A 23,138-nucleotide genomic window follows, 5' to 3' on the forward strand; every position below is an offset into this window, starting at 1 on the left:
TCCACTTGGGGACATCATCCGACTGACCCCGCTCCATCGATGTCACGTGGTGTGCGCTCACATGCGTGATGTTCCTAGGTCTTTTTTCACAGTACACTTTTTGTTGTTTGTGAATGAGTATCGGGACCATGTACCCCATACTCATTCTTGGGGGGGCGGGACCTTGGGGTCCCCTTGTTAAAGGAGGCTTCCAGATTCCGATAAGCCCGCAGCCCCCACAACCACCGACCAGCGTCGTTGGGAAGAGGCCCTTGTCCTCAGCAACATAGGGACAAGGTGCTTTGGGGGGAGCCCCCCTTACCCCAAAGCACCCCCCCCCCCATGTTGAGGGCATGTGGCCTGGTATGGTTCAGGAGTTCCCTTCAAAATCCATACCAGATCCGAAGAGCTTAGTATGGATGGGAGGGAGGACCCCACGCCGCTTATTTATTTATTTTTTTCATTGCTGGTAATTCTTTTATATTCAGCTGTCACATTAACACATGGTTGTCACTACTAAAATACTGCATGACTTGATAAAATAACTCATGTGGTATTTTAGTAGCATTTACTTTTTTCTGACCTCCAGAACGGATTAATTGGTTTTCAATGCATTCCTATTGGAAACGGCATTTCGGTTTACAAATTTTTCGCTATACGAAAAGTCCCACAGAACTAATTAAATTCGTAAACCGAGGTATACCTGTATATCACTGATATCTGTACACTGAATGCCACTCAGTGTTCAGATATCAGTGTTTTATATAGGAAATTCCATGCAGTGTACAGACATCAATGTTATATATAGGGAATAACAGTCACTATACAGATATCAGTGTTATATACAGTGCCTTGAAAAAGTCTTCCTCCCCCTTGAAATTTGCAACATTTTGCCATGTTACAACCAAAAACTTAAATGTATTTTATTGGGATTTTATGTGATAGACCAACACAAAGTGGCACATAATTGTGAAGTGGAAGGAAAATCATAAATGGTTTTAATATTATCTAAGTATATTAGATGTGTATTCTTATTAAATATTGGTGTTCTGTGTGTATTTCTTTCAGAGCAGCTGTGCAGTAATCCATCATTAAATGTTGCCTCTATACAGGAGCTTCCTGAAATATAAACCGGTCATTACTGTTCTCTCTACCTGTGCAGGGTGATTTTGCTTATAGCTGCCCCAACCTGTAGCTTTCTGCAAGCAGAATGTAAATGGCTTGACCAGTTGGGTCCCTCCTACAGCTCTGTTCTCTGCACAGGATATAAACAGCACAGTGATGATGTCACTGCTACTTTTATATGGTAATATCTGGGTTTGCAAAGGCATTTGCTGCACACAAAGTGGATTATAGCTTTTGTGACTATTGAGGAATTCTATATTCAATAAAGATTTTGTGCCCATATTTCAGCTTTAAAGCCCAACTCTAGACAAAACAACTAAATATACAGATAAAATACATACATTACTATGTTTACACAGCTCTGCCAAACAGCATATTCCTCCCTTCCAGGGGAAAGCACTTACCTTTCTCTGCTGCAGTTTTACTTTCACTTACAAATATCTTCCCCAACCCCAGTAAAAAAGAGAGGCAGCACATTCAAGTCAGAGCCTGGACTGAGCAAAGCTAAAAGGGAGGGCCAGCATGACTGGGGCATGCAGACGAGGCGGAGTGTGTATTTGGGTGGGAGTATATGCAGGAGGTAAGGGGGTAGTTACTCACCTGATTGGAGTATGCAACCTTGAGGGGTGGTCTTGCCAGGATTAGGAGGTGGGATGGGTCTTGTTGGATGTCAGTCGAAGCTTGTGTCAGCACGGGGGTGGTTTCTCCTGCCCTCCCTCCCTGGAGGTTTTCATGTTTTGTTTTGCTGTTATGGTTTGTTCTTTGAGTTTGTCCTGTTGTTTGTTTTTGTGTGGGTTCGTTGAGTTTGTTTCTTGCCTGGAAAGGCATTTGTGTCCCGAGGTGTTTGTCTGTTTTGATTTGTCATGGCAGCCGGCAGGGGTCGCTGGGTCTTTAAAGGCGGTGCTGGAGTAACAATTTTGTGGATTATGGGTTGGGCCCATCATAGGTATGGGTGTTCCTTCCCAATTCTAAGGTCACGTTGGTAATGTGAGAGTTCATTGGCTGTATCTGGGACTACGTAACTGTAGTATTACCCCCGAGGCGGTGTAGAAGCGACTGGGGGCCTTTTCATTGGGTGTCAGATACAGCCGAGTTTGGATGTGAGTAATGGTGCCTTTGAAGACCTGGAGCCGGTTGGGATTATTACTGTCAGTTATTATTTGAGTGTACTGTAAGAAGTGTTATGTTAGAGTTATGTTAAATAAATGGCTGCTATGGCCTGTTTTGCACCAAAACAGAGTTGCGTGTTTATTTAGGTGGGGAAGGTAGAAGGGTGGTGGTGGTTTTATGTATTAGGGGTAAGTATTAGCCTCGATATTCTGCATGTCCAACAGTCATGAGTTCATCTGTCTTATCATTTTCTGCTATCAGCATGCTCCCTGCACTGCATCCTCCTTTGCTGCTTCTCTTTTGCTCTTCAGCTCAAAGCTCAAAAACCACTCAAACTTAAACAATCAATTGTTCTCTATGGTGGCTGTTCGCACGATCAGGTGTGAACAGGCACCATAGAGAACAATTGAAGTTTTAAGTTTGAGCTTTTTTTTGGAGCTTCAAGCTACAAAACACTCAAGTGTGAATGCAGCCTATGAGTTCTGAGATACAGGGTACAAGCTCAGGTTCTTACACTGCTTGTTCTGAAAAACAAATAAATAAAAGGATGTAATTATGATTACAGAGCTGCACCTCTGTAACTGCATACCCCTTGCACCCAGTATGACTTTCATATCACCCCTCTTCACCCACACCTCTCTCACTGCACTCCCCCCCCACTTTACCCAACACCTCTGTCACTGCACCCCGCTTACACAGTACTCCGCATCCTGCATGGAAACCATGGGGAGGACTGTTAAAAAATATCCCTATTTTGGTGGTGTCACTGGAAGGAAAAAAATGTCCCTACATCAGTGGCATCACTGACTGGAAAAAATACCCCTTTGTTTGTGGTGTCACTGGGACGAAAAAAATGTCTCTGCATTGGTGGCATCACTAGAAGAAAAAAAAGACACTGTATCAGTGCCACTAGAAGGAAAAAAAAAAAGTCCTTGCGCCTGCGGTGTCATTGGATGGAAAATTGTCCCTGCGTTGGGGTGTCACTGGAAGGAAATATTCTTGCATCATCTTGTCGCTGAATAGTAAACATGACTTTTACACAGTATTGTCACTAGTAATAAAAAATGTCCCTTCATTGGCATAGTCACTGGAAGGAAAAAAAAAGCCCCTACATTGGTAGTGTCATTGGAAAGAAAAGATACCCTTGCAACAGGGTTGTCACTGGATGTAAAAAACATCCTTAAATCAATGGTGTCACTGGAAGAGAAAAATTCCCCTGTGTCATTAATGTCTTTGGAAGAAAAAAATGCCAGTGGTGTTTCTGAAAGGAAAATACTCCTTTGTGTTGGTGGTTTCACTGTGAGGAAAAATTGCCTCTAAGTGGTGTCACTAGAAGCAAAAAGATACCCCTGTCTCAGCGGTATCACTGGAAAAAAAATGTCTCTGCATCGGTGGTGTCACTGGAAGTAAAAAATGTCCATTCATTGATAGTGTTAGTGGAAGTAAAATGTCAGTCGATGGAAAAAATGGCACTGCATCAGTAGAGGGAGGCTGGGAGTTATGTGGGTGTATTTAACTAAGAACCCAGTATGACTCTACAGGAGATATGTCCCTCTGTTGGTGGTGTCATGAGAAGGTAAAAATATCCCTGGGTCGATGGTGTCATTGGAAAGAAAAAATGTCCCTGTGTGGTATCACTGGAATGAAAAATACTCCTTCAATGGTATCACTGTAAGGAAAAAATGTCTGCTTATTGATGGTGTCGCTGGAAATAATAAATGTCCCACCACCTGTGTAAGTGGATGGAAAAAATGCCACTGTATTGGTGGAGGGGAGCTGGGAGGCTGGGGCTCTGTGAGTGCATTTAACTTAGGGGCCCCAGTGTTGTTCTAGGGTAGGGATGTTCCAGAGTCAGTGGTTTCACTGGAAGAAAAATTGTCCCAGCTGTGGTGTTAGTAAAAGGAAAAATGCTGCTGCTGATAGGGAAAAATGCCATTGCGTTGGGGGAAAAAATGTCACAATTTTGGTGGAGGGGAACTGGGGGCTGGGGTCTCTGTGAATGCATTTAACTAAGGGGATCTATGTGGCTCTAGGGGAGAGAAGGAAATTGAAGGCCTCTGGGGCAGGTCGGGTGGATATGTGGGTCTTTGAGAAGGTGAGGGATCTTTGGGGTTGAGTTGCTCCCACCATACTCCTTGTAATCACGGAATGACTCAGACCTTCTTCTCAGAGCATCGCCCTCCCAGGATTGCAGTCAGCTTCTCCTTTTTCTCATCTTTGGTCATGTGATATGTCACATGATAAAGGTAAATAGTAAGAATGACACTCCACCCTCACTCTCCAATGGGTGTCCACACTGAGAAGGAGGTCTGTTCTCAGCAGACCACCACTACCTGTTCTCTGCCTCTCATACTAGACTGCTATTGGAGGAGGATAGAGCAGACTCCTCCCTCCAGGTGCTGTCACAACCATTGCTCTGCCTCATAGGATTGATGCTGCTGTCACTACTGTCTGTGAGGCAACTGGAGAAGAAGGCTCCAGCAAGCTTCCATTTCCACCCCCCCATATAACAACACTGAGGCCGGGACAGCTGTCCCTCCTCTTTCCACTCTTCTTGTCCAGGATCTGGGTGTGGATAAGGAAGTCCCAGGCCAGTCTGCCCCATGCCTGGTTGTGCCTTCATTTTAAGAACAACCTGCAGCTGACTGTGGTCTGCAACCAACTCTTTGGTACATTGCTGTTCTTCATAGGCATGTAAGCTTGGCTCGGCTAAGCATACATGTTTATTTCAATGAAGTGGAAAGAGCCAAGGACCAATGAAGTGCAAACAAGCACTGACAGATTGTCCAGTCAGTTCAGTCACTAGCAGCTTCTGACAGTCGCTCGCCAGAAGGGTCTACCCACAGAGATCAATATATCATGCAGTCCAGGCCCACACTCTGTGTCTAATGATGGGTGGAATCCAAATGGCCAAACACTTTTTAAGTGTTGTGGAAAGAAAATGGGGCACCCAGGAGAAATTCACAGCAAGTTATGATCTGTCTTAGACTCCTCGCACACGGGGACGTCTAGCTGCAGTAAGTCCCTCCATGCATTTTAATATACTCAGGAGAGACAGGTGCAAGGTCCAGCAGTCTGTGGCCAGCTTTGGATGAGTAGGACTGAAAGCTGTACAGAGTGCTACTCACATTTATGGATGAATTCCCATAATACAGCAGTAAGTATTCATTCCTGAATGCAAAGGGCTCTAAATGTGAGTACCACTTGGTACAGCATTTAGCCACAGCTTGCAGTAGACTTTGAGAGGCTGCAGGCAAGGGGCTGGATCCTGCACGTGTCTCTCCCAAGCACACAAAATGCTGCGAGGGATGAACAGAAGCTTGATGCCTTCATGTGCAGAGGACCTTTTTTGTATGATTGTCTGTACTGTCAGTTTGTAGGCAGGTGTGGTCTCTGTTCCCCACTGTAGGTGGCGCTGGACCTGAGTGGTAAACGGGATTTCTCTTTGGTTTTTTGGATCTTGGAAGCAGCATTCTGGTTGGCTACGCTGCATCCAGGTGACCCCTGACAACCATCTTGGGTCAGCAGAACCCCTATAGGTCCCTGCCCCTGGGTTTTGGTACACTTTTGCAAAGTAGTTAGTGCAGGGAAAGAGACCAAGTCTGTAAGGGAAAGTTATTAGCAGCAGGGAAAGGTTCCAGACAGGATAGGGCTCTGCCATCTTTCGAGGAAACCACCTCATTGGGACCAGACCGGCCAGGCCACACTTAGCCCTCTGAAACAGACACTGTCGGCACATCGTCTCTTGCTGCCTCTCTGCATTTGAACTGAACTGTGAATGTTTCCCTTGTGGTGCTTTCCGCCTGGGATGTTTATAATTTGGTATTCTCTTCAATACAAGTTCCACATTTTTTCCAACTTTACTGCTGTCACACCATGCTGCGCCTTCCAACAAGCCCCATACAAGTGTTTAGCCCCGGTGCATGAAGTCTGCATTCAAAGCATTCATCACTGGGCGCATACTGCCCTACATTTTCATGGCATTAGGTGCACTGTCCAGCCCTATCCAGCACCAGCAGCTGTCAGCCTCCCATAGAGTTTGATAGGCTGCTGGCAGAAGGACTGGACAGGGCAACTCTGCCCTCCACCCACATCTAAATGTCAGAGTCCCATGTTGCGGGGCTAAACACCCAGTGTGCATTTTTGAAACCCAGAAGTTATCCAATAAGTAGAAACAACTTTTTTGCTTCTCAAGTCACTTTTTCCTTCCTAGATGTTCCTGGGCTTGGCTGCATTTGGCCAAGTTTACATGGGTTTAGCCATTTAAAATCAGGCTAAACGATCCCAAGACATAAATGTATTTTTTATGTTAATACAGCCAGATTCAATGCATCTAGACCAGGGTTTCTCAAACAGAGGCTGCTAGGGGTTCCTTGAGAAACAAGTAATTTCTGCCTCTTAGATAGGTTCCCACTGATACCATACATTTTTTTAGCTATCTGTACAAGGGTAATTCTTTCCAATGACCACAAGTGTAAGAAGCATTCTTCCCATTGACCATCACACTAGTGCAGGGGTGGCGAACAAGTTAGACACAAAGAGCCAAAATTTTAAACTGTGAAAGTCAGAGAGCCACACCATGCAGTGACCTGCCAAAACAGACAAACACTCACACAAAAACACATAATTAAAACCATATTATTCACCATAACACTTTCTTCCCCTTACAAAACAACAATGTGTTCATTTCAAGGTAAGTGTCCACCCTCAACACACACATCAAATGCAACTTAGCCAGAGTTAACACATCAACTACCCTGGAGGTTGCTGTGGCACCTGTCTCTCTCTCTCTCTCTCCCTTCTCTCTCTCACTCTAACACACAATTATACAAAAAAAAATTCTGAACAAATGGACTGCAGACACAGTACAGGAGATGACCAGAGACTGCGGACAGCACAGGGATGACCAGAGACTGCGGACAGCACAGGGATGACCAGAGACTGCGGACAGCACAGGGATGACCAGAGACTGCGGACAGCACAGGGATGACCAGAGACTGCAGACAGTACAGATGACTGCTGACCTTTGGGGAGGTGGGGAGTGGGTACCTGAATTTGACAGGTACCCGCTCTTACTTCTGCAGAGTTTTTGTTTGATCTTACCTGTTCCTCGATCCAGCCGCGCTGTCTTCCCGGCTTCTGTAATGGCGCTCGGCATGACAGCCGGGTGCCCAGTGCGCATGAGCGAGAAGCACTTGCGCTTTGTGATTGGTCCGGCGGCTTCTGGGATCTGTCATGTGTCCCAGGTACCGCCTTACCATTCACAAAAAGCACGGCTTCTTGCGCATGCGCACTTGGCACCCGGCTGTCATGCCCAGTGCCCACACTACAGAAGCCGGAAGACAGCGCGCCGCTGGATAGAGGAACAGGTAAAAATAAGAGAAACATGAAACTTGGCAAAGAGCCACAGTATACAAAATATGATAAGAGGCAAAGAGCCGCATTCATTTTGGCCGGGAGCCGCGTGTTCGCCACCCCTGCACTAGTGTATCATAAGTTTTAGATACAGTAATTTTTAGCAGGGGTTACCTGAGACTGGAAAGAATTTCAAGGGTTCCTCTGTGTTCAAAAGGTTGAGAAAGACTGACCTAGACACTCATGAATGTTTAGATATGTGCTCAGCTACAGCAGAAATGATTATATGCAGTGACATTACATATGAATATTTGTTTCCGCTCGATAGAAAATATAGCTGATTTGTCACCTTGTGATTTTTTAACCCTTACACCTCCACTGTTGTAACTAATACATCATTTTGCGTAAACTAGCCCTTATTCTTACAGTAAAGATATGTATTGTATGCAAGAATTGTAATTGCATGACTGTGAAACGTGGCATGTACACACTCCTAGCCACTGCCTCTGTTACTAAAGGGGGTTGCAGGTGGTGGGTGGTAAAAGTCCAGCTCAGCTGTGGGTTTCTCCCCCCCCTTGCCCAACCATGAGCCCTAAGGTCTTATTCACACAGTTACTTTGGCCATGTGAATAAATGGATTGTTCACACGGGTGCAGCACTTGTTACTCTAAGGCAGTGGTCTCCAAACTGTGGCCCGGGGGCCAGATGTGGCCCATTGCTTGCCTTTATCTGGCCCTCAGGGCACTTTTCCTCCCACTGATACAAGACACTATTCCTTTCCTCCCACCAACAATGGGGCATAAATAAAAAATGAGGCACTATTTCTCCCACTGACACCAACTATGGGGCACTGTTCTTCCCACTAACACCAATGATGGGGCACTATTCCGCCCACTGACACCATTGATGGGGCACTATTCCACCCTCTGACACAAATGATGGGGCACTATTTCTCCCACTGACACCATTGATGGGGCACTATTTCCCCTCAATGACACCAACAATAGAATACTATTCCTCCAACTGACATCAATGATGGGCGCTATTCCTCCTAATGACACAAGTGGGCACTGTTCCTCTCTCTGACACCAACAAATGGGCACTATTCCTCCCACTTGCACCAATGAAGGGGCGCTATTCCTCCCCCCAATACCAAAGATGCGTTGTTTATTCCCACTAATGCCAGGAAAATTTCTACTCCCAAGGGGGATGCAGTGGCTGTATGAACACAGTCACAGGTCCTAATCTGACAGGTGTGCTGGTGTGGGTGAGTGGTCCTAAATGCACACTGTGTGTTCAGGGCCATACGCCTGCACCCATTCACCTGTCAAATTATGACCTGCGGCTGTGTTCATACAGCTGCTGCATTCCTATAGTGTAACATAGGCTGACTGCACACAGCTCCAGCCACATAAACAAACCACTGTACAGGCCACAACACCCCAAAGACCTCATTCAGGCATAGAGCTTTATTTATTAACTCAATAAAAAGTTTTATCTTTTAGATTTAGCAGGAATTGTGTTGGGTTTGTGTCCACTAATATCAATAATAATTTTAGTGTATTTTTAGTAAAAATATAATTTGAGATTTCTAACAGCAGCCCTGACCACAACTGTCGAGTGAATAGGCACACGCATGGGCCGACTGTGAGCACACCCTTTTCACCAGGGCTGCTGACCATCAGGGCTGGCTGTAGTTGTCTAAGCCGAGTGTCTGTGACACTCTCTTTCATGCACCCACAGTTCCCTGCACATGGAAGGGGGGAAGAAAGAGCTCCCCCTCCTCCCACCCCTACCCCTCTCTGTCTTCCCACTCACACTCCAATCTCTGGCGTGCTGTGCCTCAAAAAAAGGGATGTATGGGTGGGAAATATGAAGCCCAGCAGCTGTCAGGCACATTATTTATTTATTTCAGGTACTTATATAGCGTTGTCAATTTATGCAGTGCTTTACATATATATTGTACATTCACATCAGTCCCTAACCCTCAAGGGGTGTACAATCTAAGGTCCCTAACTTACATTCATACATACACATAGTAGGGACTATTTAGACACAAGCCAATTAACCTACTAGCATGTCTTTGGAGGGTGGGAGGAAACCGGAGTTCTCGGAGGAAACCCACGCAGTCACAGGGAGAACATGCAAACTCCAGGCAGGTGGTGTCATGGTTGGGATTCGAACCAACGATCCTAGTACTGCCAGGCGGAAGTGCTAACCATTTAGCCACTGTGCTGCCCAAATTGTGGATGAAAGGCATCTATGCCTGAGCTTCCATCCTGGGGTGAGTGAGCTCATCATCTGTGGCTGAAGTTTCCCCCCCCCGCCCTCCTTTCTCTCTCCTGCCTCTGAGCTAGTAAGTAAAACCTGATTTACCTTAGGTTCACACCTAAGCATTTTCCATGGCGTTTTGCAGAAATGCACTACAGTCCATTTAATATGATTTCCTATGGGACACGTTCACATCTCCGCGTTTTCACCCGGTGCGCTTTTTGGGAAGGGTTTAGGCACTTTTTTAAACGCAAAAATCTGCATTTTTGGTTCTATAGACTTCAATGGAAACGCAGCAGAAAAGCATGTAGTGCTTTTTTGCTGAGTTTTTGACACATTTTTGATGCATTTTAAATCTGCCTAGCAACAAGAAAAACACAAATGCTTCAAAAACGCGGCAAAAATGCAACACAAAACACAATGCAAAAACAGGTCAAACGCAAACTGCATAGGGGTGAACCTAGCCTTATGGCCAGTTCTCACTATATGCATTTCAGTTGCTTTTTCTGCATCCAAAACTCACAGAAAGTAGGTTATATGGTTGTCAATGTCCTAGTTCACATCAGTGGTTGCAGTTCCAGTGCATTCCAGTTGTAGAAAAAAAAAGTAGAACATGCTGCATTTTTGCTGCACAGAAATGTACTGGAACGTGGTAAAACGCATAAAAAACGCACCGCAACATATTGGAACGCACCAAAAATGCACTGGAACGCACATGTTAAAAAAGGCCTGGATTGTTTCTTAGGTACACAGAATATAACTGGATACTAACAATTATAGGTAAAGTTGATCCAGGGAATATCTGATTGCCTCTCGGGGGATCAGGAAGGAATTTTTTTCCCAGCAGGAGCAAATCGGATCATGTTTTGCTGGGTTTTTTTGCCTTCCTCTGGATCAACTGTGGGTATAGGATTATAACTTTTTTTTTTTTTTTTTTTAATGGTTGAACTGGATGGACTTTTGTCTTTTTTCAGCCAGACTAACTATGTCCCTATTTAAATTGCAGAAAAAGAGAGGGGGAAAATGAACTGGAATGTACATAAAAAAATGCACCAGAACATGCCAAAAACATACATGTAAAAAGGCATCTGGAAGGCATCTGGGCTGCATTTCTAGAGTGTGAAATGGCCCTTAAGGGGGAATGCTGGGAACTCTGATATAAGTGGGGGCTTTGGTGAGAAGAAACCACCTTACATGAGAGTTCCCCTTTACACCAGAATCCACAGTGTTCCCCTTTAAAAAAAACAAACTGGTGTGCACCGCTAAAGTGTTTAGGTTTGGCTTGAGAAAAGGTGACAGCTGCATTTACTTGTTCAGGTGGGTGGTCAGTAAAACCATGGCTCAACTGCCTGCTTTTACTGCCCCCTAACAGCACAACTGAACGAGCCCTGAAAGCCACACTTGCATGTACAGTAAATAGAAATACATTTTCATAACATTAATAACATTAGTAAGTATTAGAGCTCTTTAACACCACAATACCTGTGTTCCCTGTGCATTTGCATGCATTTTTTTTACTCAGTTGTGTTTACATGCATTCACATGTGTTTGCAGCATGTTTATGTGCATTTGCAGTGTGTTTTGGTGTAGAAGAATGCAGCATGCTGTACTTTTTTACATGCAACATGAAAGCACTGTGGTGGTGAAAACTAGAGTCATTGAAAAACATTCATTTTTCTTGCATATACATTTGTACAGTGTTCATACAGTGTTTAAAAATGCACTTCAGTGGCTATTTTGTAAACGAGCCCTTATTTACAGTATAGACATCCGTTGCATGCAGGAATTGCAACATTGTCCTATATAAAATAATAGATTGTTTTGGATTATTCCCATTTCTAGGTAAACACGTAGTTTACCTTTCTCATATCCCAGTCCCAACAAATATGTGCTGCAGCATGGTAGTTTATTTGAAATGCATTGCACCAAAATAAGACCTAATGTGACAAATCACATTTCTCTATAACCACCAATCATAATTTAGCGGGCTCACAGTCAGGGGCGGACTGACAACTCATGGGGCCCCCGGGCAAAAGGGGATCATGGGGTCCCTGTGTCCTCGCCCACACCCAAAAAAGCATATGAAAAAGCCAATGAAAGGTACCAGGGGCATCTCATGGGGCCCCCTACTGACCCCGGGCCCTCGGGCAGTGCCCGAGTGCTTGAATGGTCAGTCCACCCCTGCTCACAGTACATGGCACTTTTTAAACAGTCTAGACTTTTATTTCTGCTGAGATATTAAGCCCTGGTTCACACTGATGCTGTGCAGAATGTGCAGCTTTTTCAGTACAAGTGTGTATGTTAAGTTAACACCCCGAAAGCGGTCCGCAAAATGTGGTGCAATGTGCAGAATCGGATCTCATAGGTGTGAATACCTGTGCAGACCAAAAAAGGGTCCTGCACCTTTTTGGTGCGAGTACGGAGCGATTAGAGCCATACAAAATGTATGGCTCAAATCGCACCGCACACAAATCGCATGTGATTTGCACAGGAATGCGGTGTGGTTTCTGTGTAAATCACATGCGATATACCGCACCGCACATATGTGAACCCAGGCTTAGACATTATATTCGGTTTGTGTGCATTGATATTTTTGCTTTAGGGCCTCTTCACACCAGAACACAGTTGCGGGTGTCAATGTTAACTGAATGACACCCCAAGCACAGGCTGCACCGGATCACATGGTACAGAAGCACCATGCAATCCGGTTGCAGTGAGTTTCTAAAAGCAGTGCACTACTTTTGCTGTAATGTGATTTCAGCCTATTCAATGAATAGGCTGAAATCGCAGCACGCTGAGCTGCATGTGAATTGCACAGGAAAGCACAGCGCGCTCCTGTGTGCTGTCCAGTGTGAACTCATCAGTATCATGCATTATAACAAATTGTGATCAGTTTGTTTTTGTCCTCTGCTTTCGAAAAATATATTGGTTTATGTGCCATTTAGCCGTATGTGCGCAAAAATGGCTCTGGCAGCAAAAGGGTTAATAACTAAAAACCCGCTTTAACTGCATCTATAAAGGTTCTACTTCCTCCCTTCTAAAACTTCTTCACTTCCTACATTTCATGAGAGTCTCTGTGCAGAGAACAGGCTGGGCGTGCTTGTCATGACTTTGCTGTAACCCTCTAGGAAGTGACATGGTGTGTGCTGTCTAAATGTGTGTTAGTGAGCGAGGCGGAGCTGGACTTCTCACAACTTACTTACACTTGCTGTAAACATGATCGGGGGTCGCAGATACTAAATCCCCCAGCTTTAGGAGCTGACTTCTTCTCCGTAAACTTTACTTGGAGAAACTATCGAGTTCTGGGACGCATTGTTGAAAGTTTCCGTAAGTATGTCATGGCATTCTCTGACTATAAGGAAGTTCTCCCATGTTTAGACATGTCTGTACATTGCTCTGTACCCCAGGAAAGAAAACTGAAAGCTTCTCTTATCAGATCAAAAATGCACCTTTATCGCTGTTGCCCTCCACAACATTTATCTAGTAATATGTATATCTTCCTTTATTTAATACGTTCCTCTCAAACTAATGAAATGCATTTTACCCTGTTGCTGCCAGAGTTTATTTGGTAAATTATTTGTTACGCACACATTAAAATGTACTTTATTGTCTTGAAATTTTTACTAAAATCCTAAAAGCTATCTATTTTTCCTTTCTGAAAGCAAAGGACCCATAAAATAAAACAACGGTAGTCATGATACTTTAAAAGTTTTAGGTTGCGCTATATATTCGTGCCAATGTTTATGAAAACTATTATTTCTGAAAAAATACACACATTTATTTTGTGGCACCACAACACTTAAAGCGGAGTTCCACATGAAAAAAAAAATAAAAGTCAGCAGCTACAAAAACTGTAGCTGCTAACTTTTAAAATATAGACACTTACCTGTCCCTCGGTTCAATGGTGTCCTCACCACGGCTGGTTTCTCCGTCCGTCTTCTCTCCCTGGCGCCGGCATCTTCAGTGTGGGACTCGGCTATGACAGATTGCGGCTGCACAGCTGGGTGCCCACTGCACATGTGTGAGAAGTGCTGCGCTTTGTGAATGGCCCCGTAGTCTTCTGGAACCTGTCACGTGTCCCAGAAAACTACGGGGAGGGAGGACAACGTCCGCTTCTGATCGCCTAGGCGATCGCAGAGGAAGTGGGAGCAGGTACATGTCAAATTCGGTGCCAATCCTTAATGGGGAGCGGAGAAGGCTTAGAGTGGAACTTCCTCTTTTAGGTGGAGCTCCACTTTAACCTCCAAACGTTCTATTAAACCCAATGTAATCGTTTATTATATTCCAGCTTACCAGTTCTTAGAAGTGATGGCTGCATTTGTATTCTTTTTTAAGCATTCTTTCATTATTTTCATCTGGTGATCTGTTATTTTCATCTGGTGATCTCGCAGATGTGTCAATTACAGGGATAAGACAAAACATTCAACACTGGCAGGGGTGCTTAAAATGATAAGCTTTTATATATTTTTTTTAAATCTTTATCCCCCCCCAAAACAAATGTTGGCTGTAACTAAATATAAAGATTGAGCTGAAGTTTGGCTTCAATTTGTTAGTGCATTTAAATCTGCTAGTACATCTAACACTCCCCTTCCCCCAGCCTGTCAATGCTGCTGACCAAATGTGCCCCTTGTGCTCCTTCATCCAGAATGGGGGCACTCTAATATAGGAGGTGTGTGGTCAGATTACCAGGTGAAAACAGAAGGAAAAAAGTCTAAAAAAAGAAAACACAGCCACCACATCTAATGATTGGTAAACTGCAATATATTACAGTTTTGGCTTTGGGTTTAATACCACTTTAAATAGAACAAGGAGAGAGAATAGTAAATAGACAAGACATTCAAACCCTTTATGAATTATCAGTTTAGAGTTAAACAGGCCATAGGCAATGTGATTTTCTTTCCTGACACCACGGCTTGCAGGAAAGAAAATGACTGATTCCCCACCAGCTACCAGGGTAGGGGGGCATGTTAAGGGAACCGGCCCTGCTGGGAAGACACAGTGATTATTGCCAGCGACTATGCAATAATCGCATGAAAAGTCGTACAACAATCAAATTGGATACAATGAGCCTGACCATGGATGGTTCGAATCTCGACTGGTCCCTGATAATCTGGCTGAGATTTGAACCATCTATGGCTGGCTTTAAAGAATAAGTTGATGAACTGTAACGAAAACTCTCCAGCCACCATCTCTAGCCCCCAGATGTGCAAGAGCAATGTGATGGGATGTCAGGCACAGGCAACCGTACACTTGGTTTTTAATAGCCAGGCTGTAGAAAACGTGGGAGGAGACATGCGTCATTGTCAAAAGTAAACACCTGCAAGGGTGGCAGTGGTGGTGGGGTGCCTCAGTCTAACATATTAAGGCGGTAGGGGAGAGAGGCTGGCCTTTTAACCTAATAATAGAATTAAAGTGACACAAAACTGTAATTAAAAAAAAAAATTTGTAATATGTACTAGTATGTATTCTTAGTGTGACTAAAGGCAAAACCTTTTTTTGCAATTTGCATAGAGATTGAGGGTTATAAGCTCTGTCAGTAGGTTTTTTTTTTTTTTTGCCAACTATGTCCCATTTGGAAAATTTACCTTTACTTCTTGTCCCATAGCCAAAGCAGAAAGTGAAAGGAAATTCCTCCAAAGTGAAGGAAATTCCTGGGTGTCACCAGAACTAGTGTCCCTATTGAAAGATTTCCCCTCTATTAGGCTAGGTTCACATATGTGCAGGTGGTGCTGCTGCGGATTCGCACAAAGATCTGTGCAGCCGCACCTCCCACACAGGAGAATGCGGACCCGCAGGAGGGTGCCATTAATTCTAATGGAACACCACCTGCACTGGAAATCGAAACCATACTGGGAACCGAGGTTCCCGAATGGGCTGCATTTTCAGAAGAAGTGCAGGGACTTCTTCCCTGCGTGTCCCGGGGCACGGGAGTCCATTCAAATGAATGGGCTCTTGTGCCCATGCAAAACGCGGCCTGCAGGAATGTGAATATGTGAACCAGGGGTAAGTGTTCCGATTGCAACCCATAATTTGGGATTTTCTTTTGCGTTCACTTCTAATGATAATGGTAAACAGGACAATTAGAGAGGGTAAATCTCCCCAACAAGGGCAAAGATAACAAAAGACCAAAATCTGACAGATGTTCTAATGCCTCTACACGCCATCCAAAAAAAAAAAAATGTTTTAACTTTAGATACACTTTAACCTTTCTGGCGGTAATCCCGAGTGTGGCTCGGGATTAATTTTCAGTAACAAAAGCTGTAATCCGAGCCACACTCAGGATTACACTGTAGTGTAATTTACCTTGTCACTGCGATCCCCCAATGTCCTCCCGCTGTGTCCTCTGGCCAATGCCGGCATCTGCCTTCCGGGTTCCCTTCCCTGCAAGTGTCGCGACGAGATTCAAAAAATTTAAAAAAAACATGACATACACACAATACATTGTAATCTGTTAACCATTTCACCTCAGTTTTGTCCCTAGTGCTTTGTCCTGTGCCCTGCCTGCACTTTTACCGTTCTTTCTTCCTGGAAACTTGAGAATGTTCATGGCATCCAAAAAGCATCCCTTTAGGTCAAAAGAAGTTTTAGACCAGCTAGAGAACAGCGATAGTGAATTAGAATCACTTGCAGAATTGAGTGATAATGATTCATGGGGAAATTTGTCATCAGACACTGAAAGTAATGACAGTGACGAGTCTGCGACTGAGCTCAGTGATGTGCGAATTTGGTGCTCTATTTAAAATTTCAGTGTTTTTGGTTTGATTACATAATTATTGAGTTACATTTATTATTATTATATTATTATTTTTTTTAATTATTTATTATATTATAATTTATTATTTCGTTTTTCAAAGTTTATCATGCCCAAGATGTTTACTAGACTCTTGTTTGGATAGATTTAAATGAGTTATTCCTAAGAATTACAGGCCTACAATATAAAACAACAAATTTCCATGCAAAACAATGTACTGCTTCCACATTCAAAAATATTGACATAATCAGACCGCCAGGTTAATAATACCTGTTATTGCTCTCAGCCTCCTCCAAATCTTGAAATTCCTTTTCTTTTCTTTTGAGATCTGACTTCCTGTTAGAGGGTGGCTACTTTTGTTCTCCATGGTCCCACTGTATGCAGGAATGTACCCTCTTGCTTGGTGAAGCAATTCCCCTTGAATTTGGTACAATCAGCCTGCTCATGGATCTTGCAAATCTCAGGCAGTCCCTGCTGGACCACCCGAGATTCGAACCATTTATGGCCAGCTTAAGTCTGGTCATTGGAGGAGAGCAGGCTGGGTTCATAGCACAGCTACAGAACTGACCACGGTGTGCTCTCATACCCAGTGTGATCAGTTTTTAATAGAAAAGCAGAGGGCCTGGGAGGAACACCAAATATTTCACACAAAGGAAGCAATACGAAGAGAACAGGATACTTTTTTATACAAGCACACAGTTCAGCAGACACATATCAGGAATATAAAATGTTGGGTTTATATATTCTTTAATATGTGTGTGACAAACTAGTTGCACAGAGAGAGAACAAATGGAGGCAGATCACACGAAGCCCAACGTTCAGGTGTTTATTGGGGAAACTCGGGGTAAAGACAATAGAAAAACTAGTCCACAGAATGACACAAGACACAGTAATGAAGAATGATACTCAGGGTGGCAGAGGGCAGGTAGTCCACAGGGCAAACAGGGCAGAGCAACGAGGGCACAGCACACAGGGCAAAGGGTTCCGGGCAGAGCAGGGTTAAGTCCAGCACACAGAACAAAGGGTTCCGGGTAGAACAGGGTTAAGTCCAGCACACCGGGAAAGGGGGTCCAGGCAGTACAGGGTTAGCTAACGCACCAGCCAGAGTGGAGAGCCTGGGGTGGAGAGAGCTGTGGGGCCAGTAGCAGCAGTAGGTTAGGTGGGATCTCCTGGAGTTTGGTGCCCAGTCAGTGAAAGATGGGGGGCTCTGTGAGATCTGGCTGCAGAACAGACCTTGCACAGCAGCAGGCAAGCGAGAGCCAACAGAGGGCAAACAGCCACTTGGAGCCCAGGACCCACTCTGGAGCCGGGCGTGTTCTTGTCATCCTGGTAGCCTGAGACTCTGCATCAGGTTACCATGGTAACAGGCTCTGCCCCCTCGACGCTGGCCCCACACAGGGAGCGCGACCTTTGTCTCTGGCAAGCACTGAGTACGAGAGAAGCGGGACCACGCAGGAGATAGGGGAGGGGGCACACGGCGACAGGAGTGCAGCCTGAATGTGGTGAATCCACATACAGGCACAGCAGGGAGGCCAACTGGCCAGTGCTCAGCCAGAGAGACAGGATACAGCCTCAGCAGGGGGCATAATTCTGTTGGCAGCTGAGTGAGGGGACGCCGGGAGTAGTGGCAAGCAAGGAGGGGGAGACTAGCCCTGTGACAATGTGTTTTATAACAAGCATTTACATATGCACATATTTCCTAGGTGCATGACTTTATTATTGTATAAATTAACATGCAGCTCTAAAATAATATAATAAAATCAATATAATATATATGAATGCTAATATGTAATTAAGAAAATATAAGCCACAAATATAATATCAAACTGACATAAAAACAGTTCATAAAGTGACTTGAAGTGCTCAGATATTCCTATGACTTCCTGAAGATGAATGATGTGCACACAGGTGCGTAAGGAATGCGCACTCACCAGAACACACAAGTTAATGAGCGTTTGTATGTTATATCCTGATGTCATCAGATGGTCATCACAGGGTAAGGCAGGAATCCAGTAGACTCCCTCTTGTAGTCCTGGGACTCACTCTGGATAACCCTGATGTCCCAAGAGTGAGTCCCAGGACTACAAGAGGGAGTCTACTGGATTCCTGCCTTACCCTGTGATGACCATCTGATGACATCAGGATATAACATACAAACGCTCATTAACTTGTGCGTTCTGGTGAGTGCGCAATCCTTATGCACCTGTATGCACCTGTCATAGGAATATCTGAGCACTTCAAGTCACTTTATGAACTGTTTTTATGTCAGTTTTATATTATATTTGTGGCTTATATTTTCTTAATTACATATTAGCATTCATATATATTATATTGATTTTATGATATTATTTTAGCACTGCACGTTTATTTCATACAGTCTTAAAGGGGTTTGTTTGGTTACCTTGTTCACAGCTGCTTTCACCCTCTTTGTGCGCTTACATTTATCCATTTTATATATCATGACTTTATTATGTTTTTACTAAATTTAATACCATCACTAGGGGGCTTATTAGCTTATGTGATAGTACAGCATTTATCAACATTTTTCCAGTCAGGGAATTCTTAACCACTTGCCCTCCAGAGGATTTAACCCCCCTTCCTGACCAGACCATTTTTTGTCATACGGCGCTGCATTACTTTAACTGACAATTGCGTGGTCATGCAACGCTCTACATAAATTAAATTTATGTCCCTTTTTTCCACACAAATAGAGCTTTTCTTTCAGTGGTCATTGATTGCCTGTGCATTTTTTATTTTTTGTGCTGTAAAAAAAAAAATGACAATTTTGAGAAAAAAAACAATATTTTTGACTTTTTGCTATAAAACATATCCAATAAAAATTTTTTAAAAATCTAAATTCTTCATAAATTTAGGCCAAAATGTATTCTGCTATACGTCTTTGCTAAAAAAAAATGGCAGTATATATACTGGAATTTTTATTTGAATTTTTTTTATACTAGTAATTGCGGCAATCGGCGAATTATAGTGGGACAGAAGCGGGCATTCTGACTAACTACCACTTACATCCCAATGACATGAATACAGTGATCAGTGCTAATAAAAAGCACTGACACTGTACTAATGACACCGGGTGGGAAGGGGTTAATCTACAAATATATGTTGCGCTCCTAAATACTTCTCAATAAATAATAATTAAATTAATTCAAATAACTAATAAAAGTGTATAAATACCAAAAAATATTTAAATAGATAATTTCAACTAATCAATCTCCTCCAAATAAATATCAAAATAATTCCACATAAAATACTCCTCTAAAAAAATTTTTTACCAAGTGCTCATAAATCATCTATTAGTGACATGATGTACTTACTAATACCCTCAATTTCATTTATATTCATAATACCCTCATTTAATATAATAAAAATAGTAAACCAACTAATAACCCTCAACTAAAACGCATTTAAGTGATCCCCCATAAATAAAAATAACCAAATGCTCATAAATAATTAGTAGTGATTAGTATGAATCCAAATATCATCAAAATAATAGTCCCATTGAATAAACAATTATTTATATATAGTGACGTTTATATATAGTGACTTGGTGCTTGTTGTTCTTCAATTCGTGACTTTTGTGAATCCTTCAAATAGTGAAGATGTGCGCTCACCTCCTTTGATGCCTGCAATTAGGCTATACACGCTTTCGGTTCACTTTCCCTGGAACCTGCTGGACATATACTTTTGCTGGTAAAATTGGGAGATCCTTCCTTTAGGAGTAATGGATGTATCCTCTGGTGGCTGATTATCCCCTCAGGGATTACACACTCCTTTTGTTATCTCAGACCTCCTAATTATCCTCTCCTTGTGTTACTCCACATGCAGGAAGAAATAGAGGACATAGTGCTTTACCTTTTAAAACTTTTTATTCCCACCATCCAAGTATTAAACTCACATTAGACAGGTTTAAATAATGCAATATCCCATTGGAAAGCCTCTGCTGGCCTCTGAGTCATACACCTGTCGTCTATCGTGTTGTGCAGCTCCTCTCCGAGTGATGACGTAGCCCCTCCCCAATATCTGGGGCATTCATGGGGTTAACTGTGTGCTGTGTGCTGTTTTACAAGATGTGCTGTTTTACTAGGGAGACGTGCTGCTTTGTATTTCTCTTTTGTGCAGAGAGATACAACGCAGCATGTCCTTGCTGGCAGGAGAGAGACCTGTGTTGTTTACACACAGGTCTCTCCCCTGTCAGTTTTACACATCAATCGCTGGGTGGTAGCAGGGAATCTCCAGCCGGGACCCGGTGATTGACATGCCTATCCGCCAATGGTGGCGTGGGTAGGGCGGGTGCGCCCCCCTACCTGAAAATGCAAATCACATATATATACGTGATTTTGCGCAGCCCTGCCGCCCTGTAGCAGTACTTCTACTATAGGGGGGCGGGAAAGCAGTTAAAAGTATGCTAAATCTCAAGGCACCCCAGTCTAAAATGAAAGTACATCACCACCTTGATTTTCTTCACATCAGAAGCCCTCAAGCACATCGGAGCTTTCCCCATAAAATCATCCCCCGCTCCCACTTTCACATCTGAGTCCTTCCTTTCCAGAGTCAGAGTCCCTTATCACATCCGAGTCTCCCAATCATATCAGTGTCCCCCTATACATGGGAGTCCCCCACCCCATCAGAGTACCCCATGACAGAGTACCCCTATGAACACATGTTCTCCTCCCATCACAGAGTCCTCTCATCTAGCTCTAATCCAAAGCAAACTGGGTCTCCTGATTGTGGCACCCCAGGGGAACTAAAGTGGCACCCTGGCTGAGAACTACTGCAATAGTACAGTACACTGGCAGTGACAAGCTCTCTTCAAACAGACTTTAGGGATCTCTTGGACACTGGATGTTTCCTCTACCCCCAGCACTTACAGACTAGAGATTCTGACTACTCAATCACTAATGCAGAGATTCAACAGCTCCTCTGAAGCTGGGAGTGCTCAGAGTTTAGTGCTGCTGGACTGGGCTGTATGACAGGCTAATGATGGCTTGCTTCACTGATAGTGACAGCTCTTTGGATCTCATCTTGAGCGTTGACAGCAATAGATTCCAAATGCAAATAGCACATAGCACACTTGAAATGAACTCTGGACCTTTTATCTGCTCATTGTAATTGGGATAATGAGGGAATAACACACACCTGGCCATGGAACAGCTGAGAAGCCAATTGTCCCATTACTTTTGGTCCCTTAACAAGTGGGAGGCGCATATGCCATCTGTTGTAATTCCTACACCGTTCACCTGATTTGGATGTAAATACCCTCAAATTAAAGCTGACAGTCTGCAATTAAAGCACATCTTGTTCGTTTCATTTCAAATCCATTGTGGTGGTGTATAGAGCCAAAAATGTTAAAATTGTGTTGATGTCCCAATATTTATGGACCTGACTGTATATATATATATATATATATATATATATATATAAATACACATACATACATACATATATACACACACACACACACACACACACACACACACATACATACATGTGAAACTCGAAAAATTAGAATATCGTGCAAAAGTTCATTTATTTCAGTAATGCAACTTAAAAGGTGAATCTAATATATGAGATAGACTCATTACATGCAAAGCAAGATAGTTCAAGCCATGATTTGTCATAATTGTGATGATTATGGCTTACAGCTCATGAAAACCCCAAATCCACAATCTCAGAAAATTAGAATATTACATGCAATCAATAAAACAAGGATTGTACATAGAACAATATCGGACCTCTGAAAAGTATAAGCATACATATGTACTCAGTACTTGGTTTGGGCCTCTTTTGCAGCAATTACTGCCTCAATGCGGTGTGGCATGGAAGCTATCAGCCTGTGGCACTGCTGAGGTGTTATGGAAGACCAGGATGCTTCAATAGCGGCCTTCAGCTCTTCTGCATTGTTCAGTCTCATGTCTGTCATCTTTCTCTTGGCAATGCCCCATAGATTCTCTATGGGGTTCAGGTCAGGCGAGTTTGCTGGCCAATCAAGCACAGTAATCCCACGGTCATTGAACCAGGTTTTGGTGCTTTTGGCAGTGTGGGCAGGTGCCAAACCCTGCTGCAAAATGAATTCAGCATCCCTATATAGCTCCTCTGCGGAAGGAAGCATGAAGTGCTCCAAAATCTCCTGGTAGACGGCTGCGTTGACCCTGGACTTAATGAAGCACAGTGGACCAACACCAGCAGATGACATGGCTCCCCAAATCAACACAGACTGTGGAAACTTCACACTGGACCTCAAGCATCTTGCAGTGTGTGCCTCTCCATTCTTCCTCCATACTCTGGGTCCTTGGTTTCCAAATCAGATGCAAAAGTTGCTCTCATCAGAAAAGAGGACTTTGGACCACTGAGCAACAGACCAAGTCTGTTTTTTTTAGCCCAGGTAAGACGCTTCTGACGTTTGTTGTTCAGGAGCGGCTTGACAAGAGGAATACGACATTTGAATCCCATGTCCAGGATCTGTCTGTGTGTGGTGGCTCTTGATGCACTGACTCCAGCCTCAGTCCACTCCTTGTGAAAGTCCCCAACA

General features: G+C 43.6%; 1 protein-coding gene across 1 annotated transcript in view; it reads left to right on the plus strand.

Moving 5' to 3' along the window:
* Positions 1–12,969: 12,969 nt before the first annotated feature.
* The window catches only part of CASP10 (caspase 10), a 98,713-nt gene continuing 88,544 nt past the window's right edge, over positions 12,970–23,138 (plus strand). Inside the window, exon 1 of the mRNA XM_089670329.1 lies at positions 12,970–13,167. The gene's annotated coding sequence lies outside the window, so the exon portion shown is untranslated. The remainder of the gene's footprint in view (positions 13,168–23,138) is intronic.

This window comes from Staurois parvus, unplaced genomic scaffold (genome assembly GCF_062004578.1).
Source record: "Staurois parvus isolate SC_StPar_1 unplaced genomic scaffold, SC_StPar_1.0 ptg000011l, whole genome shotgun sequence".
Taxonomy (NCBI): Eukaryota; Metazoa; Chordata; class Amphibia; order Anura; family Ranidae; genus Staurois; species Staurois parvus.